The following is a 25,943-nucleotide window of genomic DNA, read 5'->3' as shown; positions in this document are numbered from 1 at the left end:
TAGAAAAGTGTACATATTATTCAAGCTTTCTGTTGATTTATTATGATTTTAATTATTATTATTTTAATTTTATTTTCTAGAGGTCCATGGTGATTGAATGCAGAGCCTTGTGCGTGCAAGGCAAGCACCCTACCAACTGAGCTATATCCCCAGCCTCGATTTTAGTTATTCTTAATCATTAATTCCTGTGTGTTTTCTCTATCAATTCCTTCATGCTACTCATTATTTGTTCCTAACTTTTTGAATCAGAACCTTGATCCATTTAATTTCATCCTATCAATTTGACTGAAAAAAATATCCAACACTGCAAATCCTCTTCAACGCGGTCTTCACTGAATCTCATATATTTCTGCACATATGTGTACTAATTTTGAAATCTAAAAACTCTCCAGTAATACATGTTGTGTCCTAGGCATTGATCTTAACACTTTATGGATATTAACTCATAGAACTATTGGACCAGACACATGAGGTAGATGTTATTTCTTTTTTAAGTTGAGGAATCTGTCATCAACAAGTAATTTTCAAGGCCACACATGCTGTTAAGAGATGGAACTAAGTTTCAAACTCAGGCTGTCTGACCCAGAGTTCATACTGTTATTCTGATTTCTGACAACTTGGCTTTTTCTGGCTTTTGTTTCTCTCTAATTCAATAGAGAATTTTTAACTTTGAGAAAAGTCCTTCCAGATTCTCTGGTTTTTAAATGTATTCCTAGTCTTATTGCACTGTATTTTAGAATGTTCACATTTTTTTTACTTTGGTTTAAAAGTGTATTTATGTTTTCTTACCACCCTAATTTATTGTCAAATTTGATCCTCTGGCACTTGAAAAAAGCAAGCATCTTTATCACCAGGTACATAAATTCCACCTTATTGTTAATGTGAATTATTTATATCTTTATGTTTGTCCATTTGTTTTTTTGTTTGGACTGAGATGAATTAGATTCTACTTTTAATGTTTGTTTCAACTTGTATTTTATCTAGTATAATTTATCCAAGCTGCATGAATGTTCATGATTGCTTTATTTTCAGTGTGAACTTTAGCCTTTAGTATAATTAAAAGCTCTTCTATGTATTTTTGGTCTCAATTACAGTTTTTCTAATATTAAAGTGTGTGGCTCTATTTTTGTTTGCATTATCTTTGATAGCACCTCCCATTCTTTTGTGTTCAGCCTTTTTATTTTAGCTCTATCTCCTTAATCTAATTCTGAGTTCGAAAACACATTTTAAGAGCAGGGTGTGGTGGTAACCGTCTGTAACTCCAGCTACTGGGGAGGCTGAGGCAGGGAAATTGCAAGTTTGAGGTCAGCCTTAGCAACTTAGCAAGACCCAGTCTTATTAGAAAAGGGGTGGGAATGTGGTTGAATGCTTCCCTACAATATGTGAGGCCCTAACTTTGAAACACAGTACAAAAAAAAAAAAAATCATACACACCACACATGTGTGTACACAGATTTATATTATATATACACACATTTATATTTTTTAATTCAACTATCTTTGCAGGTACAAGAAGAAATACCAAATTTATTTATTAAACAAAGAAGAAATAACAAATTCATTTATTAAATATCACAAAAGTACAAAACACCTAGTGTCAGAACACTCAGGCCTACTCCAAAAAGTCGGAAGTTCTAGTTTCTGCATGAACAATGGTTGGTGGTGGCCTGGGAGGTAAAGCATGTCAGTGTTTAAAGAACTTCGATAAGCCCTGGGCTTCACTGAGGCTATAGCAATGTCTGATGGAAGCTAAAGTCAGTGGCTTAGAGGCCCACATTCAACTTGGGATGAAGTGAGGCTCAGTCATCCTATATTGGCTCAAATGATTGTGGGGGCCAGAGGGGAACACCACAGGGGAGATATCCTGAGGGTGACATAAGAAGCAAGAGGTGGTCATGATATCCAGGCCACGGTAGGGTCCAAAGGCACAGCCATGTTGAGGAGTGGGCTAAGAGTCCTTGAGAAATACCACAACCTCCTGTGGCAGCTTATGGGGAGGGAAGGTCCACTTCTGTGGCACAGTGAACCCTGGTTGCCATAGCGGGAGAAAGCACAAACATCTCACTGGTCTCCACTCTGGGGTCTCCACAGGTGAAAGACTCAGGCCTGAATTGTTGCTTGATGAGGATATTCTGTGGTTCCAAGTGTTAGGAGTCAGAGGCACAGCATTTGGCAATATATTAAGTAGCCATGGATTCAGAGGTTGAGAGCAACCATTAATAAAGTGATTTTAGGCCTCAAAGGTGCAGCATCATCTAGCTTCAGCTGGGAGGAATCCCACCCAGAGACATAAGGGATTTTGGCAACCTTAGTTGAGTCTAAATTCCTAGAGGAAGAGTGGTTCAACACTACAACTTCTGCAAGGTTCATAGGGGTCATTTAGTACCCAACAGTGGCCCTGAAGAGCCTTCTAAAAGGCATAATAACATTGGAAGCAGTCAGCAGGACAATTTCAGGGAGACAACTTAGTACTGTTTTCCAGAGAGAACAAGCATGGGCTGGGGTGCATCAGGAACCAGGAGGGGCCCCAAGGGTTGAAGATCAGGGGCACAGCAGAATCCAGGAACCATGGCAGAAAAATGAGACCAGGTCTTACAGATTGTGTAAATGCCATCCAAAGGCAGGCACTGAGGCTCTGTGTTGCAAGCTGTTCTCTTGGTGCAGATCAAAAGGTGACTCTTGGTTGGAGTCTGGAAAGTTGTCTCACAAATTGAGTCCCACTTTGCAAAGACCACAACCACGATTATCACATCTACCAGTTGATAGAGTTACGATGGATGGATAGTATTTCTTGACAGAGTCACAACAGGCAACACGTGAAATTAATGACTCTACCAGGCTTTGCATCAGCTCTGTAGCCTTAGGAGGGGCATCTGGACCCTGGGCTTATGAGTACACTTAAGAGCTGCCAGCCAGCACAGTTCTCCAGAAACAATAAGCATCTAGGTATCTCTCAAGAGCATCCAGTCCTCTCTGTGGTCAGCAGCTCTGGCTTAGTCACTTCTTGGACTCAGTGTGGTCCTCTACTGCCCTGTCTTGACCGAATTTCCACAGCTCATAGCGCTCAGGTTGTAGGATGCGCACAAAGGGGTCCATGGAGAAGCTGACCTCTCCAGAGCTGCATTGAGACACTGCTTTGCCATAATCAATCCATCACAGAGTGGCGAAATTGATGGCCTCTGCACAGTTGAAGCCATGGTTGAAGCCAGCATGGTAGCCATAGGCAACTGTCACCATGAACTCTCCAGCCTCCTGAGTCATGCGGTTGAAGGGAATGCCATTCTCATGGAGGACTGTGGGCGAGATGAGGGCCACCTTGTGCCTCAGGAAAGCCTCACAGCCCTGGGAACTTCCCGGGAAAAGCTCCCTGGCCAGGCGCTCCAGGCGTTGCCCGTGTTCAGGGGGCACGGCGTACCCTGTTTTGGGCTCCCCAAAGTGCAAGTAGTTGATGCTGTAAAGGTCCATGTCCTCCGTGTGCCACGCAAAAGTGGCCTTCCACATGCCAAAGTACCGATAGGGCGTGTTGACACCCTCAATGACAACTCCACATTCCTGCTCCAGCAGGTACTAAATGGTTCCCAGGTGTCCCAGGTTCCACTCTTTAGTGTTCTCATCAAATAAGGAGCCACTGATGTCAGCACCATAAATTGGTGAGTGAGTCATAGAGACAGTTCTTCCAGTAGTTTCTCTCCAGGTGTGGGGGAGTTCTATACTTTTCACTGTTTGCCAGAAGGTGATACTCTCTCACTGTCATGGCTTTCTTCATTTGGTGGTATTAAGTGAACATACCTGCCTTCCCAGAGACCACCTGCTGCAGGGGAGTGACTATTAGATGTCACTGACATCATCATAGGACTGCCTGGCTCTCCATTCCTTATGTGGAATTACCTTGGCCAGGCCAGCTCTGTGTGCCTCGTGGGATTCCATGTAATTTCCACTAAATCTAGAAGTAGATCTTGAAATGATTTATCATGCCTAGAGCACAACACTTGCCTCATATGCTTGTGCCTTTTACTACTCAGAGGCATTTGTTTTCTCCAGGAGTTAAACAAAAGTTCATGAATTGGAAGCAGAGATTATCATCTGGCATTTTCTAATTCCTCACATCCCTGAACAACCTTGCAATGAAGGATTATAATGTCAGCAGGGGCCACAGATCTTCACCTTCTCAATCAAGACCTAGAGTGTTGTTCTAGTTTCTTGCCCTAGAAACAGACTTCAAGAGCTCAGCACTGGTATTTTTTAGAAGTGCCCTTGGGGTACATATGGGTAGGGGAAAGGGAGGGGACTGAGGCAGGGTTGAGCAAAGAAAAAGTTGAGCCCAGGTTCCATCTCAAAGACAGTCATAGCCAATCCTTCAAGGAACTCTGAGCTGAACTGGCCCTTCAGAGTTGTCCCAGGAGGAGCATTGTGGCCAAACTTTCATGCTTCAGCATGAAGCACTCATTGGATATGGGCTTCCCTGAGAAGAGCCATGGCCTTGGGTGAGGCATCTCTCCACAGCTGTAGGAACTGGGAGCTGAAACCTGTGTCCGTGCACACCAGGGGCAATAAAACTTCATCTGAAGGAATAAAAGCCTCCACCTCTCAGTTCTTATCAATATAAGTCCATGTGAGATCTGCTGTGAACCAGCAGCTCCCTAGGGCTGCTCTCTGCCAAGAAATACAGTGAGCTTCCATCTTGTGATCCTAGCATCTCAATATTGACTTACTCTCCCTTTCAGTTGGACATTTCCCTCCCATCCTCCTCTGTTCCTGGAGTTCCTGAGTTCAGTCTCTCAGCCTTGTTTTCCATCTCTTGTAACATTAGGAAAGACAGAATTGCCACCTGGATGAGATAGGATTAAGATATGGGGGTTTGCTGCCTTTACTCAGGACCTCAAACATATATCAACTTCTTATTACTTATGTCTTCATCTTTACCTGGTGTTTCCAATTCTAGAGCCTTACTGAAATTCTGTGGGTAGAAGTAAGGATGGCTCTTACTGAGGAGAGGGGGCTTGCTTCTCTGAAATATTTCTTTCTCTATCCAAACTAGCATTTTCAACTTCAAAAATACATTCTGCATTTGTCCACTGTGTGCATTTTCAACACTACCAATAAAGTCTAAGTTAGCATTACTCTCAATGTATTATCTAGATGGTCTAGCTGCTACTCCAGCCCCCACATTTTTCACACGACTAAGCTGATTATTGAAATTTGGAAATCATATCATGTCAACTGCTATTTTTACTTCTAATGCCTTCTCCTTTCAAGTTGCGAAAGAATCAAACACTTACCATGAGACACAAGGCCCACATACTCTGGCCCTGCCTCGTCTTCCTTTCTATGCCCCAGACACAAATGAGCTTCCTTTCTATTCCTAAGAAAACATAATCACTCTGCTCTGCATTAGGCCTATTGCACATGCGGATTCCTGAAAGTGGAAAATCCTGCTCTGGATCTTAAGGGACTCAAAAATGTCTTCTGCTCTGTGAAGCATTCCGTGACTAAGTGTCCCATTTGGGACACTTGCATCCTAGGGATTATATCCTCAGTGAGAAAAAAGCAATAACATTTCTGTTGTCTCCAGAACTCTCCTCTGCATTTCCGCCATACAATTCCCTCTAGGTCACAAAGGCAACACTTACTGCTCCATCCTAGAAACACAAGCTTAGCATGAAAATTATGAGGAAAACCCTTTAACCAAGCACAGACTGATCCCTGTGCATGATTCTGGGACATTCCTGACTGCATTCTCCTACAAGCACACCCCACCTGCTCTGGTTACATTCAGAACCTTGGCGACCTCTGAGAGCACAAGTGGGGAGCCCTACACAGTCCATCCCACAAAATGCAATGGGATCCCACTTGCAATGGGATTCACATTTGTGTGTGAAGCTTGAGAAGAGCTTCCTGGCACTGTACAGCCTCCTGTCCCCTACACCCAGAAAAGCCACATGGAGTCTAGAGAGACTACCAGTAAGAATAAGACATGGAGCATACCTATATCCAGGCTGTACTAATGAAGGGAAGAGTAAATGTGTTCCTCCAAAGCCTCAGACCCTCACAATGAGGAAATATGGAAAGAAACTAGAATTATAAACCTGTCACCTAGGATAAAACAGAAGGGACTCACGAGTTCCCTGAAATGTTTATAGATTTTCACGTGTGTAGAGTTGTTAAAAGGGAAGATCTGTAGCTTTCAGCAGACTCTCAATGCCCATGGGGAATGCCAGAGTTAATTTTAAGTCTAAAATAATAAGCTTAGCTATAAATTTTTAAATTAAGAAATAATTATATAAAAAGTTTATACTGTAGTTATTTAGCAAGAAATATGGTCAATACATGCATGATTTTAATAAAGAATTTAGAACTGAACCTAAAAGGTGATAAAAATGGCTTTAAAAAAGAACTTTAAAAGAATTTTGTACATCAGTGCTCATGCAGCACTGTTCACAATAGTTAAAAGGTGGGAAAAAAAACAAATATCCATCAATGGATGAATATATACATAAAATGTTGGGTATATACAGACTGGGACAGTGTCTAGTGTTGAAGAAGAAAATTTTGATACATGTTGCAATGTGAATGCGCACATTATACTAAGTGAAACAAACCAGACACAAAACAACACATACTGTATTATTCCACTTGTTGTAGGTGCCATAATAGTCAAATTAATACAGAAATGAAGTAGAATGATGGATTCTGGCAGCTGGAGCAGTGTGTAATAAGAACTATTGCCTAATGGGTAGAGTACCACTTTGTGGTGAGGAAAGGCTCTGCAGATGGATAGTGGTTGTGTAGATAATATAATTAGAATGTCTTTTATAGTCACTAAAATGGTTATAAATTATATGTTACATATATTTAACCACAAGAAAAATATTTTGATATTTAATGAAAGAAAATTTTTCATGGATGTTCATAACTGCTTTACTTTCATTGCAAAGCATGTTTAAAGAGTTCTTTAGTATTATGAAGAAACTTCTAGACAGTGGATATGATCAAAGCATGATATATTCATGTCAGGAGAGGTCACAGTAAAACTCATTAATTTGCACAATTCATATATGTTAATAATTACAATTTGTTTTTTTTTAAAGTGCTCTTTTTCTAGGGCCCAGGCTGTAGACAATGGTAAAGTGGTTGCCTCGCATGTGTGAGGCACTGGGTTCGATCCTCAGCACCACATAAAAATAAATAAAGATATTTTGTGCCCATCTACAACTAGAAAAAAAGTACACACACACACACACACACACACACACACACATATCCTTCCTCTATATAGCTTTGGCCTCATTTTGTTTGTCTGATACTAAGATCCATGACTTCAGTGAGGTTTCTTTGTTTGCATTTTCCTTGGTACAGGAAAACCTGTTTAGATATATCTCTTTCATACAATTTGATATGAAGAATATATTTTAAGGGTTTCCCCCTCTTTGTTTTGTGGGTACACATTAGAAATAACAAATTTACTTCACAGCAATAATGTTACAAAACCTGCCTAGGGTAGAACTACCAGACTCAATTGGTCAAAAAGTTTAGTTTCTTCAGGAGCAGTGGTTGGTGGTAGCCTGGGAAGCAGAGCATGTTACACTTGTCGGGCTCTGAGGTGCTACTGGTCCTCACTTTGGCAGTGGCAAGATCCAGGGGAAGGCTGATTAAGGACAGACACCCTGATGGAATTTGGGGATGAAGTAAAGAAGCTCAGTCAGGTTCTCTGCATCATCCAATGTTGACCCATGATTGTGGAGGTAGAAGCATATACCATAGAGGAGGAAACAAGGTCATAAGAAACAAGAGGTAGGCATGGCATCTAGACCATGGTAGGGGCCACAGGAACAGCCATGTTCAGGAGTGGTCTGAGAGTCCCTGAGAGATGCTACAACATCCTGTGGCAGCTTATAGGGTGGGGAGATCCACTTCCTAGGCCACAGTGAGCCCTAGTTGTTATAGAGGGAGAAAGCATCAGGCATCCTCAGAAATGTCAATTCTTGAAAGTAACAGGGAACAGGTACTAGAGATAGGCACATGCCAGGATTGCTGTATGGCTGAGAACTTCTATGGTTCCTTCCAAGTTTCCTGAGTGGATTTGGCAGCACTTTGTTGCTATAATGAAATATGTGAGGCAGACTACTTGGCAAACATAGAAATTTCTTTTGACTCATGATTTTGGAGAATGAAACTCCAAACAGGATGATGCAGTCACCTATAAGGGTGTCTACTGGTTGCATCATATGGTAGGGAGAGCATGTACATATCTCTCTGATATATGGTCTCTTTCCCTGTCCTTATAATATCACTAGGATTCTATCATGACAGCTTGACCCTAAGGATGCAATCTAAACTAAACACATTCTAAAGGTCACACCTTTAAACACTATACATAGATTAACTCTCCATTCTCTTAAAACTATTAACATAAGACCCCTTGTTTTAATCAGGTTTTTCATCACTGTGAACAAAAGACCCAGCAAGAACAACTTAAGGAACATTTATTTGGCTCAGGGTTTCATAGGTTCTATGGATCATCAGCTCCACAGCTCTGGGCCTCAGTGAGGCAGAACATTGCAGTGGAAGAGTGTGGCAGAGAAAAGCAGCTCAGAACAAGGTAACCAGGAAGCAGAGAGAGAAAATCAATACTCATCAAAAGCAAAACATAAACCCCAAAGTCCCCCAGTGATCTACTGTTTTCCAGACACATCTTACATGCCAACAGTTTTGACCCAGTTAATCCATATGACTAGATTAATTCAATGATGAAGTCATATCTATTGTGATCTAATCATTTCTCTTATGAAAATTATTGCATTTTTTAACACTTGAGCTTTTATTAGACACATACAGGTAAACAATAACACTCATACAGGACTAATTCTTCTGAATGAGTTCAGGGGGACAATTTATATTTGAACCAAAACACTAGGATTAGGGGTCAAAGACACTGTCACATTTACAAAATACTCAGTAGCCAAGATTAAGAGCATCCATTGGTGGCCAAGGCTTCTCCAAACTCAAAGGTTCAAATCCCTCTACTGGCAAGAAGATCCTGGAGACCTCCACTGGATCCAGAATCTTGGAGGAATAAGAGAGGTCCAAGCCTAAAACCTCAGCAGGTATCATGCAGTCCCCAGTAGCATCCTTGGCAACACTTACAGGTGGAATGATGTCAGGAGCAGTGAGTGGGACAATTTCAGGGAGATACAGCGTGATGCTATCCAGAGATTGCAAGCATGGGCCAGGGTGCATTGGTTCATCAGGATCCAGTGGGGGACCCAAGGGTTGAAGATCAGGGGCACAGCAACATCCAGAAGCCTTGGCAGGAAAATGGGGCCCAGCTCACACAGATACAGAATCATTCATCAAAGCTCTATCCTCAGGCAAGGGCTGATGCTCAGAACCTGAAGCTGTGTTCCCTGTGGCCACCATTAGGAGTCCTTTGGTCTGTGTCAAGACAGTAGGCTCAGGAGCCTCCAATTCCCAAGAACAAAGAGGACTGACAGTTTTGGTCCTTGACCGGATCCTTCCAGACTTTGAGAAGCAACCTTTAACTGTAGTCCTGGGCTGCATATAACCATTTGGGGATGACTTGCTACAGGTCGCAGGACATATTGGGGTGCAGCCACGGCTCCCACAGCCTGTGGCTATAGAACATTTGAGGCATCTTTTTTGCTGCCTGCGGAGGTGTCTCAGGCTAGCCGCCAGTCTCCCAGGAACCTGTTTCTGTTTTGCTGATGCGGTGGGCTTGGTGTGGTCCAGAGCTGCTGGGTCTTGCCAGAGTGGGAACTGTCTCAGGCTGGGGGAAGCTTTCCTACGTGAAAGGACGTCCCTCCAGGTGGTCATCGCCTGTCTACCAGGCGCTGTAGGCTCAGTGTGGTCCACTACGGCCCTGTCTTGCCTGGATTTCCACAGCTCATAACGCTCGGGTTGCAGGATGCGAACAAAGGGGTCCATGGAGAAGCTGACCCTGAACTTCCCACAGCTGCACTGTGACGCCACTTTGCCATAATCAATCCACCTCTAAGTGGCGAAATTGATGGCCTTCGCACAGTTGAAGCCATGATTGAAGCCAGCATGGTAGCCATAGGGAAATGTCACCATGAACTCACCAGCCTCCTGAGTCACACGATTGAAGAGAATGCCATTCTCATGGAGGACTGTGGGCGAGATGAGGGCCACTTTGTGCCTCAGGAAGGCCTCACAGCACTGGGAACTGCCCGGGAAAAGCTCCCTAGCCAGGCACTCCAGGCGCTGCCTATGTTCAGGGGGCACTGAGTACCACGTTTTTGGTTCCCCAAAGTGCAAGTAGTTGATGCTGTAAAGGTCCATGTCCTCCGTGTGCCATGCAAAAGTGGTCTTCCACATGCCAAAATACAGGTAGGGCCTGTTGACACCCTCAATGACAACTCCACATTCCTGTTCCAACAGGTCCAGAATGGTTCCCAGGTGTCCCAGGTTCTACTCTTTAGTGTTCTCATCAAATAAGGAGCAACTGATGTCAGCACCATAAATTGGTGAGTCATAGAGGCGGCTCTTCTAGTACTTTCTCTCCAGATCTTCAAAATTCAGGTGTGGGGGAGTTCTATACTTTTCACTGTCTGCCAGGAGATGATACTCTCTCACTGTCATGGCTTTTTTCTTTTTGTGGTATTGAGTGAACATACCTGCCTTCCCAGAGACCACCTGCTGCAGGGGAGTGGGTATTAAGATGTCACTGACATCATCATAGGACTGCCTGGCTCTCCATTCCTTGGGTGGAATTACCTTGGCCAGGCCAGCTCTGTGTGCCCCTTGGGATTCCATGTAGGCAATATAATTGTTGAAATCTGAGAATTCTTCCATGTTTGGGTGGAATGTCATAATGGTGGAACTTCTTGTCTGGGTACCACAGTGAGCAGACTTCATGGTGCAATATTTTCAGCAACAGATTCTAAAACCTTCGATGTATTACAGATTCCTGAGAATGTTTGGGAATTATTTCTTCTACTTGTCTTCTTCCTCCTTATTTTCTTTCCTTCCTTCTTACTCCCTTCTTCCTTTCTCTTTTAAGTATGTTTGCTTATCTATGAGGCAGTAACCCAGTCTTGAGCCTCCAATTTAATGATATATCTTTTCCAACTTTGCTGATTCACCAAAAGTATTCTGATCAGCGGATATTTTACCCAAATAAAATTGAGTATTTTCCAGTGGAGCAGGTACCACAATCCAAGAACTGGCTCAGCCTGCAGCTCAGTGAGTTTCCCTTTGTTGGATCTGTAAGGAATGACAATGATCAAATTATACTTATATTGTGTGCAGATACAATTATGTAACAAATGCAACCATTAGAGCATAGCATTGTGGCCCATTCCTGTAATCCCAGCAACTCGGGAGGCTTAGGTAGAAGGATCACAATTTCGAGGCAAGCCTCAGCAACTTAGGAAGATACCTGAGCAAATTAGTGAGACCCTGTCTCAAAATAAAAAATCAAAAGGGCTTGGGAATGGAATTCAGTGATAAAGCACCCCTGGGTTCAATCTCTAGTACCCCCTCCAAAATAAATCCAACAATCATGTAGGATTATGATATAGCAATAAAAATATTGGGGGAAAAAGCTAATCCCCAAAGCCTAAACTCATATTATTTTGTAAGTAGATTCTCTTACTTTCTTTTCTGTAACCTTTTTTAGAATGATTTGGGTTTATGAGGCCATGAGCATAACCTTGATGCCAAAACCAGAACAAGCCCCACTGGAAATCCCATAGGCTCAAGTTAAATTAATGGCAAATTTACAAAAATATTTAAAAAGAAATAAATGATATTTTTAATGCAGCTGGGTATTAAAAGAATAATACACCACGAAGGTTTTGTTGTTTTATTTGTTTGGTTATTTTAAAATTAACCTTTTAAACTTTGGATACTTAAGGCCTTAGAGGGAAACCACAATTTTTCATTATATAGCTTTGTACAAAACTTGAGTTATGTAAGATTTAAATGAAAATATACAATCAAGAAAAAATAAATAAATAGAAGATTAATAATACTTCATGGTTTTCAGGATGATTTAAAAATCAAGCAGTATAATGAAAAGCAGTTTGGAGATTCCTCAGAAAATGTGGAATGGAACCACCATTTGACCCAGCTTCCCCACTCCTTGGTCTAAACCCAGAGGACTTAAAATCAGCGTACTATAATGATGCAGCCACATCAATGTTTATAGCAGCTCAATTCACAATAGCTAAGCTGTGGAAGCAAACTAGATGCCCTTCAATAGATGAATGGATAAAGATACTTGGTATATATACACTCTGCAATATTACTCAGCATTAAAAGAGGATAAAATTATGGCATTTGCAGGTACATGCATGGATCTGGAGAGTATCATGTTAAGTGAAATAAGCCAAACCAAAGAACCAAAGGCCAAATATTCTCTGTGATAAGCAGATTCTGAACCATAATTAGGAGTGGGGGTAGGGAAGAATGAAGAAGTTTAAATTGGGCAGAGGAAAGTGCAGGGAGACAAGAGAGTGTGGGGGTGGGAAAAGTGGTGGAAGGGACATTATTATCCTATATACCTGTGTGATTACACTACCCTCATGACTCTACACCATGTACAGCCAGAGGAAGAAGTTATGCTCCATTTGTGAAAAATATGTCAAAATGCATACTACTGTCATGTATAGCTAATTAGAACAAATTTAAAAACAAAAATAAATGGAAATAGTACATATTAAGAAAAAATCCAGTAGTGTAACTGTTTACACCAATAGTTGAAAAAAAGATATTATTTCATGAGAAATATAATTAAAATAACTTAATCTCTAATAATTACTTGATATACATTATGTATGTTTTAATTCTTAATTTTTAAAAAGAGGTAGAAATTCCCTTCATGAAGAATACTTTGTAGCAGATTTCAAACAGAAATTAATCAGAAGAGACAAAGAAGGTCCCTATATCTTAGACAAGGGAACAACCCAATAAAAATATAAAACAATAGTAAATATTCATGTCCCAGATGTCAACCCACCCAATTACATGGAAAAAAAATACCCCATGATATTAAATCATACATAGGCCCCAACATCATAATAGTGAGTGCTTTCAGTATACCTTTATCACCAACAGACAGGACATCAAAAACATAAAATCAATTAAGATATCTCCAACCTAAATGACATAATAAATCTAATGAACCCAATGGACATCTATAAAATATTCCACCACAAAACAGCTAAATTTACCTTCTTCTCAGCTGTACATGGCACTTTTTCCAAAATAGTTCATATTCTAGGCCACAAAGTAAATCTTAGCAAATACAAAAAAATCTATATAACCCCACATATCCTATTAGATCATGATGGAATAAAGCTAGAAATGAAGAGCAAGAAAAATAATAAAAACTGCATAAACACATGGAGATTACACAAAACTTCCAAAGGAAGAAGAGATAGAAGAAAAAATGAGGATAGAAATCAAGAAAGTCTCAACAACACATAAAAATAAATAAATAAAATCTACAACAAAAAATATTTTATAAAAAATACACGAGAACAGAGATATAAAATATTAAAATCTCTAAGACACGATGAAAGCAGTTCAAGAGGAAAATTTGTAGCATGGAGTGCCTACATTAAAAAATTAGAGAGGGCTACAGATATAGCTCATTGGTAGAGTGCCTGCCTGGCATGCATGAGGCCCTGGGTTTGATCCCTAGTGCCACAAAAAGAAAAAAAAAATAAGAGATCTTCCAAATAAATAACCTTATATTCCAGATCAAGGTCTTAGAAAAAGAAGACAAACTAACCTCAAAACCAATAGAAGACAGATAACTAAGATCAGAGTCAAAATCAATGAAATTGAGTATAAAAAAAATGCAGAGGATCAACACAACAAAGAGTTGGTGCTGTGAAAAGATGAGTAAGATGAACAAACCCTTAGCCAAATTAAGCAAAAGAAAGGGTGAGAAGGTGCAAATCAACAAGAACAGAGATGGAAAAGGAGATAGTACCACAAACTCTTCTGAAATCCATGTTCTGATTACCAGAACCTATTTTGAAAATTTTTTCTCCAATGAACTGGGAAGTCTGGAACACATTGACAAATTCCATATGCTGCCCAAATTGAATCAGGAAAATGAAGAAAACCAAAACAGACCAATATTAAGCAATAAAATTGAAACAGCACTTAGAAGACTACAAAAAAAAAAAAAGAAAAGAAAAAACAAAGAAAAGGGGCTGGGGTTGTAGCTCAGTGGTAGAGCACTTGCCTAGCATATGTGAGGCACTGAGTTTGATTCTCAGAACTTCATATAAATAACTGAATAAAATAAAGTTTCATCGACTTTTTTAATTAAAAAAGAAAGAAAGAAAAGCCTAGGATATGATAGATTCTTATCTGAGTCCTAGCAGACTCTTTATCAGACTTTCTCAAATTATTATATGAATATGAAAGGGAGAGAACACTCAAAATACATTTTATGAAGCCAGTATAACCTTGATACCAAAACCATAGAAATATGCATCAAGGAAAGAAAACTACAGACCAATATCCTTGATGAACATAGAGGCAAAAATCCTTACTAAAATATTAGCAAGCTGCATTCAAAAACACATCAAAAAGATAATACACCAAGATCAAGTGGGTTTCATCCCAAGGATGCAAGTTTTGTTCACCATATGCAAATCAATAAATGAAATTCACCTCTTAAACATAATTCAGGACAAAAATCATATGATCATCTCAATAGACCAAGAAAAGGCCTTTGATGAAATTCAATAAACATTCATGTTGAAAACATTGGAGAAGCTTGGGATTGAAGGAACTTACACTCAACATCATAGAGGCCATTTAAAAAAATATATGCTTTAGTTAAAAATGGACCTTTATTTATTTTTTATTTATTTATATGCAGTGCTGAGAATCATATCCAGTGCCTCATACATGCTAGGCAAGCGCTCTACTACTGTCACAACCCCAGCCCAAAGACCCTTTATGACAAACCCAAAGCCAACATCATACTAAATGGAAGAAAACCTGAAAGAATTTCCTCTAAAATCAGGAAAGATACAAGGCTGTCCACTCTCACCACTCTTACTCAATACAGCCCTTGAAACATTAATCAGAGCAATCAGGCAAGAAAAGGAAATCAAAGGGAGACAAACAGGAAAAAGAAGAAATCAAACAATCTCTGTTTGCTGACCATATGATCTTATATCTAAAATGACTGTCAATAGGTAAATGGATTAAGAAATTGTGGTGTACACATGCAAGGGAGTTCTATTCAGCCATGAACAAAGAATGGAATTATGGCATTTTCAGCAAATGAATGGAAATGGAGAATATCATGCTAAGTGAAATAGGCCAAACTCAGAAACTTAAAGGTTAAATGTTTTCTCTCATTTGTGAAGGCTAGAGTTAAATAAAAGAAAGGGGGAGGGAAGGATAAGATATCATAAAGAACCAATCAAGTAGAAATTAATAGAGGAGCAAAAAGAAGTCTAGCAGATTAGAAGAAGAATGGGAGAGGGGAGGGAGGATGGGAGGACAAAGTGGGGGAGAAGAGGGAGGTCATGTACTGACATAGATTTCCATGCATCTAGGAGTTTGGGTGAACCCAATAACTATGTATAACTATAAAGCTCTATTTTTTTAAAAAAAAGAGTATTTTTGTAAAGCAGTTAAGCAGGCAAACAGTCACAAAACATGTACTTACTTATACAGGCCCAATAATCATTATTTTTAGTAGCATTTTGATTAAAGTTCAATCACTAGTTAGGATTAAGAAAAAAGTTATTAGAAACACTGGGCTCAGCAAAGTTTCTAGATTCAAGGTCAGCATATAGAAATCTATAGCATTCTGCACACCAGTTAATGATCAATTACAAAATGGAATAACAAAAACTCTTCACTTCTCTTTTTTTTTTATTTGATGCTGGATAATGAGCAAAGTCCTTATATGTACCAAACACATGCTCTACCACTGAACCTCATCCCTGTACTGATTTCAAGTTTTTTAACAAGAGAAACTCAAGGTTCCAATGAAGAAATATAGACTGTAGGTGCATGGAATCTCAGATAATCCAAAGTCTGAGACAGGAGGATTGCAAGTTCAAAACCAGTTCAGCAACTTAGCAAGGCCCTAGCAACTTAGAGAGAACCTGTCTCAAAATAAAAATTTTAAAAGGATTGGGGATGTGGCTCAGTGGTTAAGTGTCTCTGGGTTCAATCCCTGGTACCCTAAATAAGAAGAATAGAAATGACATGCACTTAATATTTTCTCACTGTATGAATAAAGAAGATGATTTTTTAAAACCAGGAAGTACTTTCTAAAGTAAAATTCATCATTTTAATATTTTATTACTTAAGGTAATGTGAAACACAAGAGTGTTTACTTTCTGATACTTCCAAATGATGGTTTCTCTATCTCAGAAAGAAGAGAAATAAAGCAACTTACCTTCCACCAACAAAATCTGAATTTCCTACAGACATACTCCAGGACCCAGAGGAAGGTTTCTCTTTGTAGCTACACTTTAAACAAAACCCAAGTACCAAGGATCCTGGAGTCCCACCTGAGCAATGTTTTAATCTTATTAGCTCCCAGCTAATACAATCACAGAGTTAGGCTCTGGTTTGACATCCCACTTAATATATACTCACCCCCTTTAAAAAATATCCTTAATCAAACTTAAAGCTAGGAGTTTGAAACATCAGATGATGGAAAAATATAATTCAGACAAATATTAAGCAAAAGAAACCTGGGGTAACAATATCAATAGCAAATGTATTTATAAGATCAAAGAAAGAGCCAGGTGAGGTGGCACACGCCTATAATCCTAGTGGCTGAGGGAAGGTTGAAACAGGAGGACCTCGAGTTCAAAGCCAGCCTCAGCAACAGTGAGGCACTAAGCAACTCAGTGAGACCTTGCATCTAAGTAAAATACAAAACAAGTCTGGGTATGTGGCTCACTGGCTGAGTGACCCTGGGCTCATTCTCTGGTAGCTCCCACCACCATAAAAAAAAAAAAGAAGAACTTTAATAAATAAAAATAAAAAAGAACTAGGAATATATACAGTGATGAAATTTATGCACCTAACAGTGCTTAGTCACAGAAAACAGATGGAAAGTGATAAATTTAAGGTAAAAAAGATCAGTGATGCTGGTAAGTTTTTGTTTTGGTTGTGATTTTTTGTTTTTTCTAACACATTTATTTCTCTGAATCCTATACAGAGTAGACAATAAAATGAATTGTGACATAAAAATGTTTAAACAACAAACCTAACAACTTCAAACATAGCCAACCACAATTACATGACAATTGGAAAATGCTTTTCAATAAACATAAAACAATTATGTTTAGTTTTCAGCCGACACAACATCTTTGTTCGTATGTGGTGCTGTGGATCGAACCGGGCCGCACGCATGCCAGGCCAGCGAGCTACAACTTGAGCCACATCCCCAGCCCAAGAGACAAATTTCTCCTCCAAAAGAATTCAAATAAATTCTACAGAGGCTCTGTCCCAAGAAGAGAGCATTGTCCCTGTCCTTACTCTTGTCTTGTCCAGAGGTGCATATGGCTAGCAGGGGAAGGGGTGGGGAGTGCATGATAGTAACTCCACAGTGGAGAAACCTGACAACCACTATTTTGGCCAGGTCAATGTGGAGTCCTGAGTCATGATGATAATGTGTACCCTGGAAATGATAAGATGTGATAAAAAGGGCAGAAACACAGTTACCCCATTGGATCATGGGAAAGACATCAGAGTCCAATCCAGGGGCATCCTACAATGTGTCAGACCAGATCTCCCCTAAATCCTCAAGTTTCTGTATAAATGTTTCCTCAAGACCAGGGAGAGCCTGAGAAACTGTCAGAGCCAAGAGAGAGGTAAGGAGAGGTGAAAACTAGATTCATGTGGTGCTTTCATCAGGATGCTGCAATAGAAAACAGACTCTAGGCTCAAGAATAGGGAGATATGTTAGGCAAGGATTCTATACTGAGCCACATCCCCAGCCCAAACCGAGGGAAATCTACTATATGAATACCAAAGGTTTTTAATTATCAAGGACTCACCGATTTTGGTTCTTTATTTGTAACAAATATACCACAGGAATACAAGATATTAATATTAAGGGGAGTTGCTGGGCAGGGTAGTTTACACCTATAATCCCACCTGGAACTCCCAGAATTAACAAGTCCTTGAAGTCAGCGTCAGCTTGTGAAAAGCTGTTAAACATCATGCTAAAGCTGAAACACCAACCCTCACTCTAAACTCTCTCTCCCTATTCAGAGCATCTCATAAATAAATCATTGAGCCTTATGAGTTTCTGATTTTAGTATTCCCTCCAAGAAGGAGTTTTAACATTGTTGTATTCTATTAATGATGGTCTGCCATGTCCTGCCCACAATACCAATTTTATAAAAAGAAACAAACATCTTTAACAGCCAGACATGATGGCACACGCCTATAATCCCAGCAGTTTAGGAAGCTGAGGCAGGATGATTGCAAGTTTAAAGCCAATCTCATCAATTTGGCGTGGCTGTAAGCAACTTATCAAGACCTGTTTTCTAAATGAAAAATAAGTGCGGGGGCGGGGCGGGGGGACGCTGGGGAGGTTTTGTTTGCAAAACTTTACCATGCAGAACTACAAAAAAACTATAAAAATTTCAGACAATATTGAGCAGTTGATCACAATTAAATAACATTGAAACTATAAAAGTACATATTTACTTAAAATTTAATATCCACATTTCTTTAAAAAATCTATTCATCTTTGTTAAACTGAGCGAAAACAAATGAAAACCAAACCAAGCAAAAGTCAATGAAGTACAAAAATACTGATAAAATGATAAAGGGGAATGCTGGTAGCAGGCCTTCCCTGGCCCCCGGGGGCTCAGCCCCCAGTTCTTTGTTCTGCATGTCAATGTGGCCAGCTCACAAGGCCGTGATACAGGCTTGGGGTTTCCAGTATATCTGCCTCGAGCATATGTGTCTCTCGGAACAGCTTGACCTGTTGGAGCCTCCTGAAAGGGGACATGACGGTAACCCAAGGACGCAGTTATTACACTTCCCTCCTCGCTTTTGAGTCATTTCCCCAGCTGTTACAAAAGATATATAAGGAGAACAAACTTGGCAATAAAGCGCGCACATGCCTCCTCCTGGATGAAGAACCTTGGTGTCCTGTGATTTTTTATTTTATTTTAACCTCGACGTCTCTCGCTGGACTTGGTTCCTATTAGCCGGACGCGGCAGGGGAAAACATATATGAAATTGAGATGGTTAATAAAACTGCAATCTCATATTTTTAAAGAAAAATAAAATGAAGAAGCGACAACACTGATGAACAAGAAGTTTCTAGGTCTGGGCAAGGAAATACATGAGACTGAAGCTTTTTGCATTGCCTGAAAATGAGAAGGTGCCAAATGCAAACAAAAACATGGGCAGGAATATCAAAGGGAAGCAGAAACCATTAATAAAAATGGCCCCACTGATCACAGTTGGATTGACCAGGAGCAAAAGGAAGAGAGTGTACAATTATAATCCATGGTACAAAATCAGTGTCTCTAAGGTGGTACAGATACACATAAATGATAGAATACATTGAAAAAAGGGGAGAAGAGACAAATTTCTCCTGCAGAAGAATTCAAATAAATTCCACAGAGGCTCTGCCCTGAAGAGGGGAGCATTGTCCCTGTCCTTACTCTTGTCATTGAACAGTGACTTACTTCCAGAGTTGCCTATGGCTATCAAGGGAGGGGGTGGGGAGTGCATACTAGTAACTCCACAGTAGAGAAACCTGAAAATGACTGTTCTGGCCAGGTCAACCTTGAGTCCTGAGTCATGTTTATGGGCTGTACCCTTGATGTGATGGGATGTGATGGGAAGGGATGAACAGAGCAGAAACATAACTACCCCAGCTGATCATGGGAAAGACATCAGAGTCCAATTGAGGGACATCCTATTGTATGCAAGACCAGATTCCCTCAAAATCCTCAAACTTCCTCAAGACCAGCCAGAGCCTGAGAAACTCAAAGCCAAAAGAGAACTAAGGAGAGGTGCAAACTAGATGTAATGTGGTGCTTTAGTCGGGACTCTGCAACAGAAAACAGACGCTAGGCTCAAGAATAGGGAACTATGTTAGGCAAGGACTCTCCAGTCTGAACCAAGGGAAATTTGATATATAAATGAACAAAGGCTTTTAATTATCAAGAATTCATTGATTTTTTATTCACAACAATTGTACCACACGAATGCAAGATGTTAATGTTGAGGGGAGTTGCCATGCAGGGTGGCACATGCCTATAATCCCATCAATTCCAGAGGTTAACAGAAGCATTGAAAGTTTGAGGCCAGCCTCAGTAATTTAATGAGACCTTGTCTGAAAAAGAAAAGATAAAAGTGGGCTGGGACGTAGCTCAATAACACAGCATGCCTGGGTTAGATTCCCAGTACCACTAAACAAACAAACAAATAAGGAAGCTGTAGGCATATGGAAAGGGTGTTGTATGGCAGTCTCTGTTCTATGCTTAAACTTTATGTAAATCTGAAACACTTAAAAACGCAACATTTTTCCAAAACAATATTAGGAAGGAAGTTTAGAAATACAATCAGGGTTCTTAAAAGTTTACAAAACAATAAAATGCAACATAAATCAAATGATTCTGTTATGATTATATGCCTCTTACATGCTTTAGAACAGAAACAACTTGATGTTTTTTAAAATTGTGCAATGTAACATATTTATTGGATATTTACAAAATACATACATATGTATCATTAACAAATAACACACTGAACAAAAGTGGGACCCCATTCCAGGTCTAGAAGCAAAACTTGCCCTGCACCTGACTGTTCTCTTCTTCCATAGATCACAGCCCTGTCTCTCTCCTAGACTCACCCTGGTCTAACTTCAAGGACTTAATTTGCCTTAGCAGTACAAAATTAAAATTTTGACTATTTTATAGCATTACACAGTTTTATATAAAACATAATTATATAGTAATGTATTTTATACATCTTGATATTGCTTTATGTAGCTATACTTGGTTCTGCTTTCCTACCATAAGGTATTCAGCAGACTAAGTATTTCTGCTCTTGATAGGCATTTGGGTTGTTCCCACTTTTGACCCCTTCCAAACAACACTGCTCTGAACAATCTCAGACATGTTCAATATATAGACATTTCAGTCAACAAGTCACCACATTGAGGATTTTTGCATAAGTGTTCATCAGGTATGTTGGTCTGAAATTTTCTTTCCTTGATGTGTCTCTGTCTGGTTTTGGTCTCAGGGTGATACCAGCTTCATAGAATGAGTTTGAAAGGATTCCTTCCTTTTCTAGTTCATAGAATAATTTGAGGAGTACTTATATTAATTCTTCTTCATAAATCTTGTAGAATTTGGCTGTGAATCTATCTGGTCCTGGGCTTTTCTTGTTTGGTAGGTTTTTGATGGCGTCTTCTATTTGCTTCCTTGAAATTGATCTGTTTAAATTGTGTATGGCCTCTTGACTCAGTTTGGGTTGATCATATGCCTTTAAAAATTTATGGTTGTCTTCGAGATTTTATATTTTACTGAAGTATAAATTTTCAAAATAGTTTCTTCTTTTCTTCCACATTTCAATAATGTCTGTTGAGGTATTTCCCTTTTCATCCTGAATTTTAGTAATTTGAGTTTTCTCTCTCCTTTTTGTTAGAGTTTATCAATTTTTTTTTCAGAGAACCAGCTTTGTTTTGACAATTTTTTGAATTTTTTTTGTTTCAAATTCATTGATTTCTGTCCTGATTTTAATTATTTCCTTTCTTCTACTACTTTTGGTGTTGGTTTGTCTTCTTTTTCTAGGGTTTTGGGATGTAATGATGAAGCCCTGGTCTGTTGAGATGGAGTTGAAAAATCCCTATCATCTACTGACCTCAGAGCCTTTCTAATGTTATGGAACAACGAATTACTTGTATGTTTATTTTGAAGCTGGTGGAAACAAACCCATTGTGCTGCCAGTTGGATAAAAATGTAGCATATACAATTACATACAGTACATAATATTTGATAATAAAAATAAATGACTATGCCCCAGGATTATAATGTTTTCTATACTATATTTTTTATTGTTGCTTTAGAGTATTCTCCTTCTACTTACAAAAAGTTACTGGGAAACACTGTGCTGGCTGAAGCCTTGTATCTCACATTTACCACATTTATTGATTGCAATATTCTCTCATATTTGATCTAATTTCATATGATTCTGTCCGTCATGACCCCTGAGCATACAAAAAGTACTGCTAGTATTACCAGGAAAAGGCCATATCAAGAGATGGACCTGGAAATGAAATTAGAAGTGATTGAGGACTACTAAGGCAGAAAATCCGTGATGGTTTTTTCTAGCCATTCAGGCATGTCCAACTCCACTGGGGCTTTGAACTGAAACAGTAACAAAGTGAGAAAAGCTGCTGAAGGATCTACTTCATTGAAGGCAAGGAGACTAATCAAAATTGGAGTCAGGTCCTCAGATAGGCAGAAACTTGTAATGACTGGATTAAAGACCAGAGAGCATTGGGACCTCCTCAGCACCATGATAATCCCAGCCAAAGCAAAAAGGTTGTGATGTCTAAAGAAAAAACTGAATCTGATTACAATGTTGAATTTACTGCTGGCTCTAAGTGGTTTAAACCATTCAAGAATTTTTATTAATTACATAATATGAATGCTGATATGAAGCAGATGGAGGATATTGGGAAATTCTAGAAAAGCTGATGTGTGGGGGGGGGGGGCGTTGGGGACATGGCTAGCCAAAGTGTATCTTCAATATAGACAAACCCTTCCAATTCTGGAAACAGATGTCTGAAAGGACGTTCATCTATACTAAGGCCAATTCAATGTCAGGTTTCAAGACTTTTAGGGATAGGATTATGGCCTTGCTTGAGAGTAACATTGCAAGCAACAAATTGAAACCTTTCACAGCAAGAAACCTAGGCCTTTAAGCATATCACTAACTGCACAAGCCCACAAAGTACAGGAGCAATAAGAAGTCAGAAATTACCCAGCTCCTCTTCCAATATGCCCTGATGAATTTCTGTGCTATCAAAATGGGAAAGTACTGTTCAGAGAATAATATACCTGATGACACATTTCTTAGAACGTATCTCCATTATTAAGTGTCACATGGTTGTATATTAGAGGTCTTATGTACTCATACTTTAGATCTCTTGATCATAGAATATGTGAATGCAATCTATCATGTACACTGTTTTCAACGGTTTTCACCAATATGCACACTTACTAACTTTATGTGAGGCTCTTTACTTTTGCAAACCTTAGTAAATATCAACCTTTTTAGTTTTAGTCAGTCAGGAAAAGTATCTCATCAAGATTTGAATTTCCTTGATTATTGATAAAAATAGGCAATTTTTAATGTTTATTGATCTTTTGGATATTCTTTTTTTTTTTTTTTAGATTTTACTTTGAGAAAGAATCTTGCTACTTGAACTCATGATTCTCCTATTGTGATTTGAATTATTTTGGGGGGTATGGATACTGGGGATTTAACTCAGGGTCTTTCAAACACTGAGCCACATCTCCTGCCCATTATTGTATTTTATTTAGAGACTGGGTCTCACTGAGTTGCTTAGCACCTCGCTTTTGCTGAGGCTGGCTTGGAACTCTCAATCCTCCTGTCTCAGTCTCCTGAGCCACTGGCATTACAGGCATGCACCACAATGCCTGGCTTTGAATGATTTTTCCCCCTGCACTCCAACTTAGTTCCCTCTTTCAATTCACTCATTTTAAAATATTGATCTTAAAAATCCTGTTCTCTTTTAGTTTGAGTACAATAGTACCCCAAAATATTTTACCTAATAGAGAATCCCCAAATGTTTAGCCCTGTTTGATGTTTTCCTTTTATTTATTTTTTATACTCATTTATCAGTCACTTAAATATAGTTTATTTGATTTTATAGTTTAAAAATCAAGGTTCATAAATATTTAATAACATTAAATAAATATTTAATAACACAAAGCTACAGAGCTGAGGAGCAGATAAGTACATTTTTTTGGTTGCAAATGTTTAGATTTTCTTTCTTTTTAATTAATTTTTTATGATGTATAACAGTAGAATGTATTACAATTCTTATTACATATATTGACCACAATTTTTCATATCTCTGGTTTTATACAAAGTATATTCACACCATTTCGTGTCTTCATACATGTACTTTGAATAATGATATACATCACATTCCACCATCATTTCTAACCCCATGCTTCCTCCCTTCCCATCCTACCCCTCTGCCCCATCTAGAGTTCCTCTACTTCTCCCATGCTTCCTCTCCCTATCCCACTATGAATCAGTCTTCTTATATCAGAGAAAACATTCAGCATTTGGTTTGGGGGGATTGGCCAATTTAATTTAACATTATCTTCTCTAACTCCATCCATTCATCTGCAAATGCCATGATTTTATTCTCTTTTATTGCAGAGTAATATTTCATTGTGTATATATGCCACATTTTTAATCCATTCATCTATTGAAGGGCATCTAGCACAATTCACAGTTTAGCTATTGTGAATTGTGCTGCTATAAACATTGATGTGGCTGTGTCCCTGTAGTATGTTGTTTTAAAGTCCTTTGGGTATAGTCCGAGGAGCAGAATAGCTGGGTCAAATGGTGGTTCCATACCCAGTTTTCCAAGGAATCTCCATACTGCTTTCCAAATTGGCTGCACCAATTTGCAGTCCCACCAGCAATGTATGAGTGTATTTTTTCCCCCCACATCCTCGCCAACACTTATTGTTGTTTGTCTTCATAATAGCTGCCATTCTGACTGGAGTGAGATGATATCTTAAAGTGGTTTTGGTTTGCATTTCCCTGATTGCTAGAGATGATGAACATGTTTTTTATATATTTGTTGATTGATTGTATATCCTCTTCTGAGAAGTGTCTGTTCAGGTCCTTAGCCCATTTGTTGATTGGGTTATTTGTTTTTTCGGTGTTTATCTTTTTGAGTTCTTTATATACCTTAGAGATTAGTGCTCTATCTGATGCGTGAGGAGTAAAAATTTGCTCCCAGGATGTAGGCTCTCTGTTCACCTCACAGATTGTTTATTTTGCTAAGAAGAAACTTTTTAGTTTGATTCCATCCCATTTATTAATCCTTTGTTTTAATTCTTTCGATATAGGTGTATTATTAAGGAAGTTGGGGCCTAATCACACATGATCAAGATTAGGGCCTACTTTTTCTTCCCTTAGACACAGAGTCTCTGGTTTAATTCCTAGGTCCTTGATCCATTTTGAGTTACATTTTGTGCATGGTGAGAGATAGAGGTTTAATTTAATTTTGTTGCATATGGATTTCCAGTTTTCCCAGCACTATTTGTTTAAGATGCTATCTTTTCTCCAAAGCATGTTTTTGGTACTTTTGTCTAATATAAGATAATTGGAATTTTGTGGGTTAGTCTCTGTGTCCTCTATTCTGTACCATTGGTCTACCAGCCTGTTTTGGTGCCAATACCATTGCTATATTGTTACTCTTGCTCTGTAGTATAGTAAGGTCTGATATAATGATACCACCTGCTTCATTCTTCCTGCTAAGGATTTCTTTAGCTATTCTGGGTCTCTTATTTTTCCAGATGAATTTCATGATTGCTTTTTCTATTTCTATGAGAAATGCCATTGGGATTTTGATTGTAATTGCATTAAATCTGTATAGTACTTTTGGTAGTATGGTCATTTTGATAATATTAATTCTGCCTATCCAAGAGCAAGGTAGATCCTTCCATCTTCTAAGGTCATCTGTGATTTGATTTCTTTCTTTAGAGTTCTGTAGTTTTCATTATATAGCTCTTTCAACTCTTTTGTTAAGTTGATTCCCAAGTACCTTTTTTTTTAGGATATTGTGAATGGGGTAGTTTTCCTCATTTCCTTCTCAGAGGATTTGTCATTGATATACAGAAATGGCTTTGATTTATGGGTGTTGATTTTATATC

The 25,943-nt window shown here is 39.0% G+C and overlaps 2 pseudogenes; both read right to left on the bottom strand.

Moving 5' to 3' along the window:
- Nucleotides 1-2,997: 2,997 nt before the first annotated feature.
- Nucleotides 2,998-3,927, bottom strand: LOC101967611 (lysine-specific demethylase 4D-like; annotated as a pseudogene).
- A 5,400-nt stretch (nucleotides 3,928-9,327) lies between these two features.
- LOC144376691 (lysine-specific demethylase 4D-like) lies at nucleotides 9,328-11,040 on the bottom strand (annotated as a pseudogene).
- Nucleotides 11,041-25,943: the final 14,903 nt, after the last annotated feature.

Source organism: Ictidomys tridecemlineatus, chromosome 4, assembly GCF_052094955.1.
Source record: "Ictidomys tridecemlineatus isolate mIctTri1 chromosome 4, mIctTri1.hap1, whole genome shotgun sequence".
Lineage (NCBI taxonomy): Eukaryota > Metazoa > Chordata > Mammalia > Rodentia > Sciuridae > Ictidomys > Ictidomys tridecemlineatus.
This window is presented reverse-complemented; position numbering and strand designations above follow the sequence as displayed.